Genomic DNA, 18652 nt, shown 5'->3' on the forward strand with positions numbered 1-18652 from the left:
TAATTAACTAACTCCTTTAAGTAACACAGCCGACTAAAACAAGAAAAAGAAAAGAGAAAAAACTTTATTACCACCGCCAGAAATTTAGGAAAAGTAAATAAAAAGATAAATACAATTATCACCATATGGAAATTAGGAAATTTTTAGTTTTCACCCGTGCAAGTTCTTGGTGAATATTCTAAATTTCACCCGTAAATTTAATTTCACCTTTTTTACATATGAGATCCCTGATAATTCAAATTTTCTGTTCATAGACGTAATCGATGATAATCGCATTTTTCATATCCATTAATCGTGAAAATCACAATTTTCACTGTAATATTAACACTTGTTCTTTCTTCATTTACTTTTACAATTTAGATAATAGTTGGCATTCTCATCAACCATTTCCCATCGACTCAAGATATTTTGATCGTTTCGGTGAAATGTAATTATCATTAGCTTAATCTAAATTACGTACATAACAAAAGTACAAGATAATGGCGACTGCAAGATGAAACTTAGCTTATATAAAGACAACTCTCTTTATTGATGTTTAGAAAATCTCTCAAAACTAAACACAAGCTCTAATCTTGCTCATATGATCAAACCACAACTTTGGTGATCATATATATATAGAACTATGAATTCCTTTTTCTAGTACTATTACTTTATTACATGTCTTTCCTTTTCTTAGAACTAGATGACTTCTAATTCCCTTAGGATTACATCAATTTCCTAATCTTGTCCTAACCAACTTGTTAGTGACTTCTATGTTGAAGTTAATCCAACATTCTCCCCCTTAAGCTTCAACTGTGCTTGTGAAAAATCTTGTACGTATGATGGTGCTCTCGTCTCCCATGGCTCGATGTAGACAATCTCTGATACCAATAAATGACAACTGCAAGATGAAACTTAGCTTATATAAAGACAACTCTCTTTATTGATGTTTAGAAAATCTCTCAAAACTAAACACAAACTCTAATCTTGCTCATATGATCAAACCACAACTTTGGTGATCATATATATATAGAACTATGAATTCCTTTTCCTAGTCCTATTACTTTATTACATGTCTTTCCTTTTCTTAGAACTAGATGACTTCTAATTCCCTTAGGATTACATCAATTTCCTAATCTTGTCCTAACCAACTTGTTAGTGACTTCTATGTTGAAGTTAATCCAACACAAGATCGGTACCCTAATGTAACTTCATGCATAGACATGTTCCAATGGAGATACACCTATCCATTCTGCCTTGGTTGTTGGATCAAGCAACCACATACTCGTCATTAGTGACTATGTGTAGTTATCGTTACCTCCCAAGGAGGCATTCTCATTTTCTTCCTTATCTTTTTTGGATTCTTATTCTTCTTGATAGAAAAGCATTGTAACAAAGCAAGATGTACAGTACCTGTGTGTACATATTTCATCATCAAACACGTGTATGTAGGAAGACACGTGGAGAGCATGCGGACCAAGTCATCAAAACATGATGACACATGCCCGCAGCCAAGAAGCCCATCCCATCGACGTCAGATCTTTGCCCGAACAAATCCAAGGGCAGAAGTTAAAAGATGTATCAAAAACACGATGTAATGCGGAGCACTAAATAACTCCCGAAGAGTTACTTTATCTCATCCCCAAAAGAAGCCAAGATCAACGGTGAAGAGAAGGTTGACTGACATGGACGTGACAGGGGCAGAAGACACTTGTCTGACACGAGCATGCGTCTCAACTACCCGCATTAAACACTCTGAGCAGTATACATGTCGATCAACCCGTGGAACGAACGAGGATGACTCTGCGTGATCAAGTTCTGAACGAAGACCTCCGCGTGATGGACACAAAGCACAAGAAGATAAGGTTCCAACGGCCCACAGAAACGGGTCCCACACTCTAACCCCATAAATACCCCCTCTCCACCAAGAGAGGGGGGATCGAAAAACAGAGAGAGGAGGGGAGAGAGAAGGATTGTGAGTGTAAGTTTATCTTTGTACAATTCACAGACCTATGTAAACTCCAAAGTCATTCGACTACCTCTGTAATCATCTAATGCATAGTGAAACGACAACCCCGTGGATGTAGGCCTTAGTGCTGAACCACGTAAATCCCAGTCTTATTTACATTTCAGCACTTTACGTTCATTTGATACTCCACGAGTTTTACTTTACACTACGTTTCTTTATCTTCCTCTATATAAACGCCTCTAGTGATGATATTAGATGAGGCTATGATAAACCCGAAGGTTTTGAGCCAAGGAATCAATACAATCATCTCATCAGTACGAGTGTGTATATAGAGTGCGAACATTGTTTGTGAACATATAGATGCCTTCGTGATTTACGTGTTCACAATTTGGCGCTAGAAACAGGTACTTCGTCCCGGTAAAAGATTTATCTTATCCTGTGATTTCATCTTAAACTAGCATATGATTGCTCTGCTTCATTAGCTCTGACAGTATTTAACTTTACCATATTCAAAAACGCACCCGTTATCTTTGATAGCTCCGGCAGTATCTTCGTTTACTGGTTAAAAGATTTATTACTTAGATCCATGGATTTACATTTTTTTTTAGATCTCGTACGGACCTGTATTTCCGGTGGGTTTTCATAAATTTTCAAAGAATCTACATGCATTTTTAAAAGGGATCTTCTCGCGTTTCCACGTACTTTCAATGAATCCACACTTTTAATAAGACTTTAACCCATGTATTTTAACTCATATGTTTAAATCAAATGAGCCTCCCTAAGAGTTTTCTCTGTGGCCCTCGGGAAGTTTTTCCCTATCTTAGAGTAAGGTATTTCGCAAACTAACCCGATCCGCACGGACATTTCTGTTTCTCGCTGTTTGAAATTCCCTTGTGCAGAAAGAAAGCGACAAAAGGACCCACGATGGAAAAGATGCAGGAAGCAGGAAAATCCAAAGCCTCGTCAAAGGAAGCACCAAGGACAACCCCGGTCATCACCGAAGAAAGCATAAAGGGGACAAAGCCAAAACGACTAGTCAGAGGCAGGATACCACAGAAATCACTTCGCCGATGAACGCTAACTCCGTTGCAGCCGCGACTCTCAGAGCAGCGGCGACAAAGTACAATACGGCTGCGGCAACCCTGAAGGCTGCAGAAGCCAGCAAAACTTTTGCTACGAATCAATTTCATCAGCCAAAAGAAAAGGTGGATGAATCCAGAACACATCAACCCGCGCACCCGCCAACCTTCGGAATGCCATCAACAAACGATCAGAATCAAACTGTGCCGGCAGCTCTAACACCGCAGATGGGCACTCAGCCCGATTTGGAAATGCCAATAATCGAAGCTGAACCTCTAACACCTTTAGTACAGACCGTAGAAGAAGGCGGCACCATGGCCGTAGTAGCACGAGCTGGGACTCCCAATCAGGGGTCAAACCAATCACATCGATTGATGGTTGAGCTTGAAGAATTGAAGAAGAGCCAGCAGGTTTACGCAGATGTTGTAGCTCTGCTGGCCAGAGAAAACCAAGATTTAAAAGACCGTATTGCCCTAAGCACGAAGACCAGCCAACAACTTGATGAATCCAATTCAAAGGCACCAGGACCTAATCGAGACCGAAGAGTCATCGTAGCAGCTAATGGAGACGCGGCTAGGGGAAGTAGCGCATCCGACCCGGATTATAATGACGCAGAGTCAGAATATCACGAGCAGAAGAGCGTAGGGCACCACCGCGCGATGGAAGAGCTGCGTGATGAAATGATGGCCGAGATCAGGCAGTTAAAAACTAGACAAGGCGGGGGAAGGTTAGAGGAGGTCATGAGAGAGGCTAACTCCACACCTCTAACTCATCGCCTGGCCAACACCCCTATTCCGCTGAAGTGCGATGTCCCGACCTTCGAATGCTATGACGGATCTAGTGATCCCGTCGCACATATTCGGTATTATAACCGTGTCTTAGCCAGATGGAGTCAGAACGACGCCGTACTCTGTAGATACTTCCCATCAAGCCTGAAGGTATCGGCATTGTCTTGGTTTGATAATTTTCCGCCTGACTCCATCCACTCCTACGATCAACTCGCAGAAAAGTTCTTAAGAACTTACATGTACAACAAGGATGTTAACACCGGAATGGATAAGCTCTTTTCGCTGGCAATTGGCTACAAGGAAAACACGAGGGAATACACTAACAGATGGCACAAGATCTGCCAAGCCATAGGAAGTGTGGACCCAGTGGTAAGTATCAACTTCTACAAGTGGGGACTAGACCGAATGAGTCCACTATTTGTTGAGATTCATGGAAGCCTGCCTAAGACAGAAGGAGATCTTCGAATAATTATTGAAAAACACGCTCGTCTTGAAGAAATCCAGCGTAAAAACCCGAGGGCGTACCCGCAGAGGTCTCACCGTACCAATTCCGCAGAACAAACCAATGGGGTCAAAAGGAATAGCTCAGTAGAACGGCCTCACGAATATAGGAAGGAACGAAGGGATGAACGACGAAAAGACGATCGAAAATTCGAAGATCAAGTTTACACGAAGCTCAATGCTAGCTATGCCCGGATCTTGCGAGAGATCAAAAGGAAGAAAAAATTTGGAGTGGCCATGGTCTAAGGGAAAACAGCCCCTAGATCCGAGAAGTCTAAAGATTACTGTGAATATCACTGCTTCAACGGACACCAGACCGAGAAATGTAAAAACCTCAAAATAATGATCCAAAAACTGATTGATGCTGGCGAACTCCAACATTACATACGAAAATAAGTCGCCGAGGATAGATCCAAACGGACCAAGCCAGTCCAAATTCCAGAGGGGAACCACACAATCAATACCATCTCGTGTTCTGAAGCCGCAGGTCCCTCACTTACAACACAAATAGGAAAGAGGCTACGGAAACAGTTCGAGGACCACTGCGAATTGTATAAGATTGATGGTGTAGAAATGGACGAGCACGAAGAGTGGATGAACTCACCTATTGTCTTCGATGCTGAAGATATCGAAGAAGATATGGAAGACCATAACGACCCCCTGGTCCTAACACTACCAGTGGTTGGATGTAACCTCAAAAGGATCCTCATAGACGGGGGAAGATCAGTAAACGTTCTATTCTACGACGCATTCAAACGAATGAAACTCCATGAAGAACAGCTAATGACCTCTTATTACACCATCTACGGATTCAATGGAGCACCCACGAAACCATTGGGAGACATCGTGCTGCAGGTTAACGCCGGACCAATGAAAGTAGAAACACGATTCAGCGTGGTTGACGCCTCATCCCCCTACAACGCCATTATCGGACGAAAGTGGTTACATAAACTCAAGGGAGTGGCGGCAACTTACTACCAATATCTCAGATTCCCTACACCTGAGGGAGTGATGGAAATCAAGGGAGATCGGGTCTCTGCAAGAGAGTTCCAAGCCACTCAGGATCGTATCAATAATGAACAAGAAGAGCAGCAAAAAACCCGAAGAATTAAAAACAAAGAAGCCGCGAAAGAAAAGGCCATAGACCTGTTCCTCAAGGAAACCACATGGAGGGGTTTGACAAAGGATGATAATGTTCTAAACACAGAAACAGGTACTTCAGCAACCAACAAAGGACAGAAACATACCAAAAAGCAATCAAAGAACGTCCCAGTCCTCGGAGATCCGAAGCCGGTGTTCACACCAGTAGAGCCCGTGAAAGAAATCAACATAGGAACGGAAGAAAACCCGAAGATGATCAAAGTAGGGACCATAATGGACGAAAGAAGAGAAGATTCCTTAACCAAATTACTTAAAGAATACACGGATGTATTCGCCTGGAAGCTAGGAGATATGCCGGGGATTGACCCGAAAATAATCCAACACGAGCTGCGCATCAAGCCAGGCACGCCACCTTTCAGGCAGAAAATAAGAAAAGTTGCACCGGAGTACCACAAGGCAGTGGAAAAAGAACTTCGGAAACTACTAGAAGCGGGGTTCATCAAAGAAGTCAAGTACCCTACATGGATCTACAACATGGTCGTCGTTCCTAAGAAAAATGGAGGGGTTAGGATATGCATCGATTTTACTAACCTCAACAAGGCATGTCCAAAGGACAACTATCCCCTGCCAAGCATAGATCAGCTGGTTGAAGCAGTAGAAGGTTACGAAGAGCTGTCTTTCATGGATGGATATTCTGGTTACAACCAGGTAGCCCTGGTAGAAGAAGATCAACTACACACAGCATTCTACACCCCACATGGCCTTTATTGCTACACTAGAATGCCCTTCGGACTTCGAAACGCAGGGGCAACATACCAAAGAATGGTCGATGCTATCTTCAGGCCATGGATTGGTAGTACCTTAGAAGTCTACGTTGATAACATGCTCGTCAAAAGTAAGCTGCGCAAAGATCACCATCAGGATCTGAGAGATATCTTCGAAGCAATGAGGAAGCATCACATGAAAGTAAACCCAGAGAAATGCATCTTCGGTGTCACCTCAGGGAAATTCCTCGGATATCTGGTAACAAAAAGGGGCATTGAGGTAGACCCAGCGAAGATTGAAGCCATAGTAGAAATGCCATCCCCTAAGAATTTAAAAGAGGTGCAGAAGCTCAATGGGTCCATAGCAGCCTTGGGCAGATTTATTGCCCGATCCTCGGACAAATGCAAACATTTTTTCAATATTCTCAAACAAGGGAGTAAGTTTGAATGGACCGCAGAATGCGAAGAAGCCTTCCAAAAAATCAAAGAACACCTGGCCTCAATTCCAATCCTGCAGAAGTATGATCCTGATGAGGTTTTGGCATTGTACATAGCAGCGACGGAAGACACAGTTAGCGCAGTGTTGGTCAAAACCAATACGAAGATAGAACAGCCTATCTATTATGTCAGTAAGATCCTCAATTCTGCGGAAAGGAACTACACGAAGATCGAACAAGTTATCCTAGCATTGGTATGGGATACTCAAAAGCTGAGAACCTACTTCCTAACTCACTTCATCTGGGTCCCATGCAAAGCACCACTGGAAGCAGTCCTTAAAAGCGCAGGAAAAGTGGGCAGAATAGCCAAGTGGAACACCCACCTGGACCAATTCAACATCATTCATGAAATTCAACATTCCCGAAAATCCCCAAGTTTTGGCGGATTTCTTAGAAGACCTCCCCCTGGACAACGACGAGGAGATTAAGGAAATACCAGAAGCCGAGGAAGAAATCAAGGATCCAATGGATATCCTCGAACCCGCGGGTCAAAGACAATGGGAAGTCTTCGTCGATGGTTCCAAAAATAAGGAAGGAGCAGGAATAGGCATCGTCATCACCACCCCAACCGGAGAAAGGATCGTACAAGCACTCAGGTTAGAATTCAAAGAGCATACTAACAACATCGTCGAATACGAGGCAGTCGTACATGCCCTCCGTTTAATAATATAGATGGGGGTAACCGATGTAAGACTGACAAGTGATTCGCAGCTTGTCGTATGGCAAATAGGGCTCGAGTACAATGTGTACGACGACACCCTCTCAGCTTACATGGACTTTGTCCAGACATTGGAATCACAAATTCCAAACATCAAGTTCCGGCACTTATGCAGAAGGGATCTCAGGCACGCGGATGCCCTAGCATATATATCATCCATGTTGAAGGACAAAAGCGTCGAAGCTATTAAAATAACAAGGGTATACGAGCCTTCGATTGCATCACAATTCTCTTTCGCTACCAATCAAGATACAGTGGAAGAAAATATCGAAGACCAGGTAGAAGAAGACATCCATAACGATTTCGACGAAGAAGATATCCTGTCAAGAGCAAATCAAGACGAAGATTTCAGCAACGAAGATGATTGGAGAATGGTGATCCATGCGTTTCTTGAAGAAGGAACCTTACCCGCGGATCATGAACAAGCAAGGAAAATACTCTCCAAAGTAGGAAGATATGACCTTCGGGATGGAATCCTGTACAAGAAATCCTTCCTCGTACCGTTACTGCGCTGCTTGTCCAGGAAAGAGGGGCATCGAATTCTAAATGACATCCATTATGGTGACGCAGGGAATCATAGCGGCATGAGATCACTAGCCGACAAAGCAAAAATGCAAGGATATTACTGGCCCACAATGATACAGGATGCCGCAAGAATGTCCCGACGATGTGAAGAATTTCAGCGTTTCGCCAAAAAGATACGCGCGCCAACAACAACGTTAAATTCTGTAGGTAGCCCGTGGCCATTTGCAAAATGGGGCATAGATATCGTCGGGCCTTTCATCGAAGGATCAGGGAAAAGACGATTCTTGATAGTATCCACGGACTACTTCAGTAAATGGGTGGAAGCTAAAGCCTTAGCCAGGATCAGAGACGGGGATGTGTTTACTTTCATATTCCAAAACATCATTTGCAGGTTCGGCATACCAGCATAAATCGTGTCCGATAATGGTAAGCAGTTACAAGGGAAAAATATAGACATGCTCTTCGATACTTTCAAAATAAGAAAGAACAAATCCACCCCATATACCCTCAAAGCAACGGACAAGCGGAAGCCACTAACAAGACCCTCGCCCTTATCCTCAAAAATAAATTAGACGAACATAAGGGGCGATGGTGTGAACAGTTGCAATGTGTATGGGCATACAGGACAACACGAAGATCTGCCACTGGGGAATCCCCGTTTCTCCTCACTTATGGAGCTGAAGCAGTCATCCCAACAGAGATCCTCATGCCAACCACAAAGACCGAAGCATGGGAGAAAAATCTCACAACAGACATGATGTTAGAGAGATTGGACGACCTGGAAGGAAGAAGGGAAGCAGCATTGCAGAAGATGGAAAATTATCAACGAAGACTAGCAAGGGAGTACAACAAAAAGGTAAAACTTCGAAATTTTGTAGAGGGGCAGTATGTGCTAAGAACAATCCCACAGTATCAACGAGAAAATGGGGAAAGCTAGCACCTACGTGGGGAGGACCTTTTATAATACACGACATTGCGGGAAAGGTTCCTACTATCTTCGCAATCTGAAAGGCGAGGTTCTCCGGCATCCTTGGAATGCTAAGTGGCTCAAACCGTACTACCCATAGGAGCAACGCAGCTTTGCATCTGCGTGAAGAATACCAGAAGAAGAAGGCAGCGTAACCGCTCTACATGTTTCTATCTCTGGACGAGGAGTAGCAGGCCTCAACCTATCAATCAAACAAGCTTTCTGAAATTCAGTAAACAAAACTTATCAACAATATTGGGGAAAGTAGTTAATCTACAATCTCTCAGGGCTCCCCCATCAGTGTCCATAGTGTAAGACCGGGGGAAGGCACCCAGCAGAAAGAGATACCCAACCAATCTTAAGGCAACGGGTCGACGGAATGGGTGTATGTAAATATTTTAACCCCATATCCTAGAACGTTGCCTCGGCCCCCACCGTCTGGGAATCCTCTGGCCAAGGGTTCGCCAGCGGGGTGACAGGTCTCAAGACGATCACGAAGGTACCTCCCTTCGGTATCGCACCCAAACACTTAAAACACTCTTCTTTTGTTTTTAGTGTCCTTCCTCACAATGCTTAAAATAAACAACAAACTGATATTGCAGGTATATCAAAAGAAGATCCATTTCATAAAGGTTGGTTACAAAAAGCGGCAAGGCCAATTCAAGGAAAACACATCAAAAATATTCTTTTTACAAAATACTAGCAAAATCTAACGGAAGGCTAATGCGGGTCTCTACTTAGATGATGCCGCCCATCAGCAGGGTTGTTCCGAAGAGTTGAAGGGACGCTCCCACCAGAAGAGGGTCCCGAGGAGCCAGGCAAGGAGGCAGGTACAGGACGACGCGGATAGCTCTTGACGAGGCCATGCTCGGTCTTAAGGCCAAGCTCAATCTTCTCCAGCATCTTGTTTGTCTCCTCAGCCAATTGACACCGAGCCTTATGCATAATAACTGTCGTCCGCTGGTGGGCTTGGATAACAACGACGATAGACGATTCACTTCTTTAGAAGCAGCACCAACGGCCTCCTCGCGGGATGCCGCCAAACTCTTAAAATGATTAGTCTGTTCTTCCTGCGCTAAGGAAGATTGAGCCTTTTCAAATTTTTCATTTGCAGCGCGGAGTTGTCCCTCGAGCTCTGAAAAAGACAACACAAGGGAGTTAGCACAGAAAAGACACAATCACACTCGACGAAATAGGTTATACCTTCGACACAAGCCGAAGCCTCTTCATACTCATTAACAACCGCATCTCGCGCTTCATCAAGATAGTCATATTCCTCGGATAATTTCTTATAATCTAGTTGAAGGTTGGTGAGAGTAAATTGACTGGCATCTAATTCTACCTGCTTCATCGAATCCATGTGACGAAGGTGGTTGACTTCGTTGTTTATCTCTGTTACCCCTTTGCTAAGTCTGTACATACATACTTCGAGATTCCTCTCAGACTCAGCCTGGCGGGCTATTTCAGCGCGAGACGCAGCAAGGGCTTTGCTGAGAGCCCCAACTTCGGCTCTGGCATCGTCCCTTTCTCTGGTAAGACACAACATACTCTCCTTAATTCCCGGAAAAGGAAGGGAGCGAGCCTTTTGTAATTCCTCTTCCAGAAGATGTATTCTAGACTCCAACAACGAAGTACGCTCACGGGATTCCCGCAGATTCTCACGTGTCCACAGCAGCGTACCATTGAACAAAGTACGGTCATGATTATACAGATTCTGCATATCAACCATCTGAACATGCCTTGCGCGCCATCCCTCAGCTCGAGCGTCCCACTTTTTGGCTTCGCTCTTAATTTTTTACCAGCTCTTTGATACGAGATTTTTGCCGTGCCCTTTCGTTTCGAAGCCATATCAGCTCGGGGACGCCACCCACTGAAGATAGGGTGGGGAGACTCAGACAGAACAACTAAGTAGTGAGAGGAATTACGAGGGATAAAAGATGAAGAAGAACCAAACCTGTGAAAGCTGAAACTTGGCCGCGAGTTTGCTCTAACTCAGCACGAACGGCGGCAAGCTCTGAACGAAGACCAGCCTCCGCTTCACCCAACCTTTTCTCTTTAAGGCTTTTCTTCAGTTCTTCTATCTCCACCTCAGCCGCAGATAATGCCTTTTCTCTGTGACGAGCTTAGCCTCCAGCTTCAAAGATTTCGCTTTAAAGAATTGATACACACATGGTTACAATGCTCACTCCTCATCATCTACACATCAAACGGCAAAAACATTATTACACCGAAGGATTCAATTGTCACGAAGAGATATGTACGAGGACTTACCTCCAAGACACGCTGCTGGGGAAAACCATATTGGTACCCATCGGCTATGGCCATCATGTCAGCAACAGAAGAGGGAGGGTCCGATACGAGGGTAGCCTCTGGAACACTCAAGCTTTTCCCCCACATCTCAGCAACACGCGCCTCGGAAGATAGTTCCATCATCCGACGGGTATAAGCATCGGAATCTTTCTCACCAGCAACCACCGGGGCAGGATGAGGAACAAACAACAGACTCTTTTTCTTGAGCCAATCCATTATGGCATCCTCACCCTCAAACATCAGCGAATGAGGGAAATCCTCGGACGGCGAGTCAACCACAGACTTCCCCTTTGCTGACATTGCCCCATCGGCACAAGTTTCGGCATCACCACGCGCATTGTGATCATCCGCGCCCTCATTCTGAACAGCAGCATCTTCCTTACCAGAACCCCCGAGCACATCCCAATCATCATTGGGGGAAAGCAAAGAAAAGTCTTCGGGAAAATCGAGGGCATCGTCAAAGAGTTCCCCTGCGAATATATCCTGTCAAAGAGAACTCTTGAGAAATGGTGGGGAGAGTTTCCGCAGCCTCACCAGCAGGAGCAGACATGTCCGCGATAACACTTCGTCAGCCACCGCGGTATTATTTCTCCTTCAACACATCACACCATCACAACCGCACCAACCTCTTCCTCGACATCAGGAGGGGAAGTATCAGTGCGTTCTTCCCCATCAGACATTCCTCATCCTCGGCAAACTCTTCGTTCACCGGACTGGTAACTTCTTCATGAACCTCAGCCTCACCCGTCACAATGGTAGAAGACTGCTTGGGCCCAATCTTTTTCTTTTCGACACCTGCAAACCAATACACGTTCCACAAAAAGAGTTATTTCCTCATACACAGTTTGATTTTCAAAAAAGGAGGGGCGCGGCCAGAATCTGCAATAACCATACCTTGGCAGTAGCGGCACTCTTCGGGAAGTAGCACCAGAACCTTCCTCGTCTCCTTCAACACGTCGAGAGCATAAGGAAAGTTCATGCCTTCGAAATTTAAACGCCAGGGACAGAAATCTCCATAACGAGCAGGAGGAGATTCACGAGGCCTGCTACTCTCAGAAGGACGCCAACCGCGCGGACCGGGAATCCAACCATACGCCCAAGGACCAACAATTTCAATAACAGTGGCGTGCCACTCATAATCATGGTCACGCTTGATCCTTTCGCGCGCGGAAAAAGTTTCCGCTGACTCGACCCCTCGGTGCCTGGAACGTATTTCAGTTTGGCATCGCTCACCTCACTTAAACGAATTTCGCCCCGAGGAGCAGCGAGGTTCCGAAGGCTAACACTCCACGGTTTACGGTTCCTACTATTGACATAATCCCCAAAGGAGTTGTTGAAGTTTTCAGGAGTATACCATTCCCTCTCAGCGGGATTTGGAACGTAACATGTCATCGTCGTCTCCCCCTTACTCCGCAGATAACATTCCCTCAGTGCACGGAGATATTCCCCGATAATTGCGACACGGAACGACTGTGAGTATTGGTGGAAGAGCCTTCACGACCAGCCAGCACATCGTAATAAAAGGAATCACCAGACTACAACGGCAGCATAAGACCCGCCTCGAAGGCTCCAACCGTAGTCAACAGGTGAAACTCATCAAACTGATACTTCGAGATGAGCTCGTAAGTAATATCATCCTCAGGGGCATAGAAACGAACCTCGAAGGCTTGAAGCTCATGCTTTTCCTTGAAAACTTCAAGGTCAATATGTTGAACGTGACTTTCTTCTTGCTGACCGAAACGCTGCGTATCACCGGGGCAGCCTCATCCTCTTCCGCGGGATCGGACGAACCAACAAAAGCTTCGGAAGCTTTTTTTTCAAAGGAGGATTCTTAGACGATTCGCTCTCGGCACACACCTTTGGAGTTCTTCCCTTTGAAAGAAAGTACTGGAGGCGGCGGCAGAGGGTTCTGCACGGGCACTATAGAACGAAGAGGGGAATATCGAAGGCGCCACCACGAGGAGGTGTCTGCGTACACCTAGAGTCATCACGAGGACGAGAAGCAGCACGGCCGGCAGCGTATCGAGACCCGGAAGGACCTTCGATGGATCCCCTTTCCTAGGAGGAGAGCCTTCGTCCCAGAAGAAGACGAAACTTTACTACCACGGGGATCCATTTGCGACAATTAGAGATCTCCCCAGGTGGATATGTATCAGACTCTCTACGTGGAGGGATCTCGGTAGATGGAAGCCGGAGTTTGATAAGGAAGCCGCGGACGGTCAGACATGGCTGCGAGGAGGCAACAAAAACAAGTTAGAAGCAAACAGAGGGCATCACCAAAGATCAAAAAACCACAAAATTAGCAGTTCATCTCAACATAACGCAGAAACCCTAAAACTAGCATACATGCATGTTACCCTAAAACCCTAAACTTAAAAGTTCAATCAATACAATTGAAACAATGGCCTCCTCGACTTGAGAAGAAGAACAGGGGCAAACTAGCATACATGCATCAAAAGATGTTCTTCATCACAAACAAGGTACGACAGCAGCAGAAATTTACAATCAACACAATCAACAAAACTTAAAACAACAGAAACGAAGAAAAGAAACCTTACCACCACAAACAAAATCCCAAAAGAAGACAACAAACAAAACAAAGAAGAAACGAGCGTGATTAATGCTAGGGCAGAGAAATTTAATGGTTGAAGAACAAAGAATGAAGACTGACAGGGAAAATGAAATTAATTTTCAAGGAGAATGAAATTAATTTTTCTCCTCTCCTTAATATACTCGAAAGAAAGAGAAGGAAGTTAATGGAGGAATGGGAAACGTGCCCATTAAATGAGCAGTTAATACACGAGTAAGAAACGTGCCCAAGTATCTAGGAGAAGTTATTAGGAGAGAGGAAGAATATGTAACGTCTGTTTTCTTCAATGCTCACACTAAACACTCAAGCCCGAAGAAAAGGGGAAAAGTGTGTGTACATATTTCATCATCAAACACGTGTATGTAGGAAGACACGTGGAGAGCATGCGGACCAAGTCATCAAAACATGATGACACACGCCCACAGCCAAGAAGCTCATCCCGTCGACGTCAGATCTTTGCCCGAACAAATCCAAGGGCAGAAGTTAAAAGATGTATCAAAAACACGATGTAATGCGGAGCACTAAATAACTGCCGAAGAGTTACTTTATCTCATCCCCAAAAGAAGCCAAGATCAACGGTGAAGAGAAGGTTGACTGACATGGACGTGACAGGGGCAGAAGACACTTGTCTGACACGAGCATGCGTCTCAACTACCCGCATTAAACACTCTGAGCAGTATACGTGTCGATCAACCCGTGGAACGAACGAGGATGACTCTGCGTGATCAAGTTCTGAACGAAGACCTCTGCGTGATGGACACAAAGCACAAGAAGATAAGGTTCCAACGGCCCACAGAAACGGGTCCCACACTCTAACCCCATAAATACCCCCTCTCCACCAAGAGAGGGGGGATCGAAAAACAGAGAGAGGAGGGGAGAGAGAAGGATTGTGAGTGTAAGTTTATCTTTTTACAATTCACAGACCTATGTAAACTCCAAAGTCATTCGACTACCTATGTAATCATCTAATGCATAGTGAAACGACAACCCCGTGGATGTAGGCCTTAGTGCTGAACCACGTAAATCCTAGTCTTATTTACATTTCATCACTTTACGTTCATTTGATACTCCACGAGTTTTACTTTACACTACGTTTCTTTATCTTCCTCTATGTAAACACCTCTAGTGATGATATTAGATGAGGCTATGATAAACCCGAAGGTTTTGAGCCAAGGAATCAATACAATCATCTCATTAGTACGAGTGTGTATATAGAGTGCGAACATTGTTTGTGAACATATAGATGCCTTCGTGATTTACGTGTTCACAGTACCCAAAAAGAGATTGGATTACTACTTTGTAATAGGTGCCGCCATTGCCATGTTAGGAGCCATCCATGTTTTTAGAGAATGAAAAGAAACAGATTAAGGGATGGACAAAAAATTGAGAATAAGCAGAATTTAGAAAAAATGATTCGTAGGATATTGATTAGTGACCCTAAAATTCAGATCTAAACTAAAAGACAGTCGTGTATTAATGTCGACCAAAAGGAGAAACCGCCCCACTTGTATAACGCCCATGTTTAAGGACCGATTGTTAATGCATATTTAAAAGAAAATTTGTTAATAATAATGGATAAAGGGTAGTTTAGTCTTCATGAAAATATAAAAATTTAAATTCAATCTAAAATTATTGTTTTCAGCCGTTGATCTTACCTTTTGGGCTACAAATATATCATACTTTAATGATGGGTTTATAGAAAAGAGAGGGACCAAACTTAGATTCCTTAGAAATTCTCATATTTCTTATTTTTCAAGTTTGAGGCTTAGAGTTATATAAATAGGGGACAAGTCCTTTGTAAAATAGTACACACACAATTATTATCAATCAGTATTGAGTTTTCTCAACTATTCTCCTACGTTTACTACCAAAATTCTTTATTCACGTTTTCATACCGCATTAAGAGGCATCTAGAGCTTCGGCTTACGGTCCTCTTATTCTTTTCATCTAAACTTCCTTTACCCTTTCGTAATCTTTACTTATTGAGATCTCCGCATCTCTTCTTCCAAACTGTATTATCAACTATCTTTTTATTTTTCCAATTACTCGCAAAAAAGAAAAAGAAAAAAAAAGACGTCTGTTGGTTTTCTACCAAACCCTTAATTTCTCACCACTACCGCCTATCTCTACATCCAACACATCTCGTCCTCCTCCACTCCTATCACGTCTTCTGTTTCTAATCTTCCCACATATTTTAATCTTTCTCCCTACGTACAGTACCCAACTTCTTTAATTAATCCCATATATTCTCTCTTCCACCACCATAAACGTGTTACTGTTCTTTGTTCCCAACCACCAAACAAACCCAACTATCACTTAAGTCCATCCATTACTTTAACCGTTGGCTTTTCTTTTCTCGTGTATGAGCTAATCAATCCAGCGCACCAAAACAACAGTATCAATTCATTATCTAATCATGACCGGTAAAGAGAAAGACAATCCTCCTGGTTTTGACGATCTTGTACGTTCTATTTCGGAGTCCCAACAGAGACTTACAGAGTCCCAACAGAAATTTACGGATACTCAAGCCGATTTCCAACGTCAATTTAGGGATCTCAACTCGAGACTTAACGTCAACTTCAATTAATTTCAACCAATTTGGTTGCTCATGTTGTTAATCGTAACGAATCCCAAGCCGAATTCCAACGTAAATTTGCGGAATCACAAAAGAAAAGTCTTCAACATCTCGCAGAAGCAAAGCTCATTTTGAATCAAATAGATTGGTCACAATTCGATACCGTTCGTGAGGTTATTCCTCCAATGGTAGAAGCTCCGGCTCCAACGCTTTCTTCACCAACAATAGAATTATCATCAACACCTTCTATGCAGGTTTTCAAAGTTAGCCAAGTCGAAGTATCGTCCGTTCCTATTGTGGAGGATCAAGACCTAGGTAATAAGAATATTTTTGTTGGTCAAAAGTAATGCGAAATAATTACTACTCCAATTGTCACCAATATCAACATCAACTTTTGTGCTCAAGGATCTGTTTTATGGTGCTCTATTGTACGGTCATCCACATATTCAAAGTATATTATTTTTTGGACGGGTCGTTTATAATATTTGGTGAACTCGAAGACGACTTCTTTGCAAGATGGCGGGCCTGATGTAGCACATGTTCTTCAGTACTTTGTTAATTCGAGACGAATTATTTTCAAGATGGCGGGCCTGATGTAGGACATCCGTTAGATTTAGGTTTAATATTTTTGTTATTATTTTTAGAGTCTAATTAATTTAGAGTAGTATTTCTTATTTTTAGAAGTTATTTAATTCTATAACGTTATTTATTTTAGGGATTTCTTATTTTCCAAGTTTGAGGCTTAGAGTTATATAAATAGGGGACAAGTCCTTTGTAAAATATTACACACATAATTATTGTCAATCAATATTGAGTTTTCTCAACTATTTTCCTACTTTTACTACCAAAATTATTTATTCACGCTTCTGTACTGCATTAGTGACTCGTGATCTAATTAAGTAAGCTGTTGTAAATGGTGGTGCGATGAAGACGAAAAGGGGGAAGAAGATGATGAAGATTTGAATACTGGTGATCTCTGAATGTCTGAAACTTAGGTTTAAGAGAGGGAAATTTAAACAACGTTGTTAAGCTAGGAAATAAAACACACAGAGTTGTTGATTTCTTCGGTACCTTCATTTTTCTTCCTAGCCTAGGGCTTAACGAAGGTTTGGAACTAGACTGGACTGGACAGTCTATTTACTACCAAAAAAACACCGACTCCTTATTGAAATTAGAAACTTTTTTTTCTTTCTTGTCATTTACTAGTATTATTTTTTCAATTTGACTCTTAATTCTTCTGTTTTTCTCTTAATTGTGGGCCCAAAGATGGCCCATACTATCCCCATTATGGTGAAGCCTATCCATGTGAGAGGGATTGTTTTTACGTGGTTGTTTTTCTCGATTCATAGAGAACCACCTGCTCCCTTCATGGCTCATTTCAAGAGTAACAAATGTGGATTAGAGTCACTGGACTCGTCGGAAGAGTTGGGTGTAAATATAGGTGGACTATTTTCTAATTAACTGAGAAAGAAGGACGAAGGTTTTCCATTTTTTATTATGTTTAAGAGCAAGTCTTATGGTGGAATCCAAACTATTCCAAGTGTGGAAAAATCATGGAATGTCAAGTCTAGTGGCTTCCAAGTTGGGGTCTTCCACAGAAAATCCAAACAAGGTTCTACGGTTTCGTGGAATCCATCTGAACGCCAATAAGAATAGCGTTAAACGCAATTAAGAATGAAGCTAAAAAAACGCAATTAAGAATTGCGTTTTTTTTTTATCCATAGATTTAAAATGAGTTGTTGAAATCTAATGGCTGGAAAAAAAAGCTTCATTCTTAATTGCGTTTTTTTAGTTCCATTAAGAATAGCGTTTCTACTATTCCACCATTACACTTGCGCTTCCATCCACGGTTCCAAATGCTGAGGTGGCGTGGAAGATAGAAGATGGATGGATTCCACCATGAGACTTGCTCTTAAAGAGGAAAAACATTTAAAAATGAAAACCAAACACGGTCAACCAAATAAACATATTGATAGTTCAAAGCTTATCAAAATATCCATTGAATCCATCTCGATCAATTTCATTAATATATTCATTCAAAATAGAGAAAAGAAATCAGTTTTCAAGATCTTTGCAAGAGAGATCAAGCTGATTAAACAAGGCAATTTATACATCTATTTCCAATAAAATAAAACGGAGAATAGCTACAATCTATTTCAAGGATGATGCCTCTAAAACAAATCAAATTGAAGAATTTCCAAACTGAAAAAAAAAACAGAGTATGCAGAAAGGTAACAGATATTTTCGGGTCCATCCCAGGTTAATCGCGGGTGTAAAAGACAAAGTAG

Source organism: Papaver somniferum, chromosome 8, assembly GCF_003573695.1.
Source record: "Papaver somniferum cultivar HN1 chromosome 8, ASM357369v1, whole genome shotgun sequence".
In the NCBI taxonomy this organism is placed as follows: Eukaryota; Viridiplantae; Streptophyta; class Magnoliopsida; order Ranunculales; family Papaveraceae; genus Papaver; species Papaver somniferum.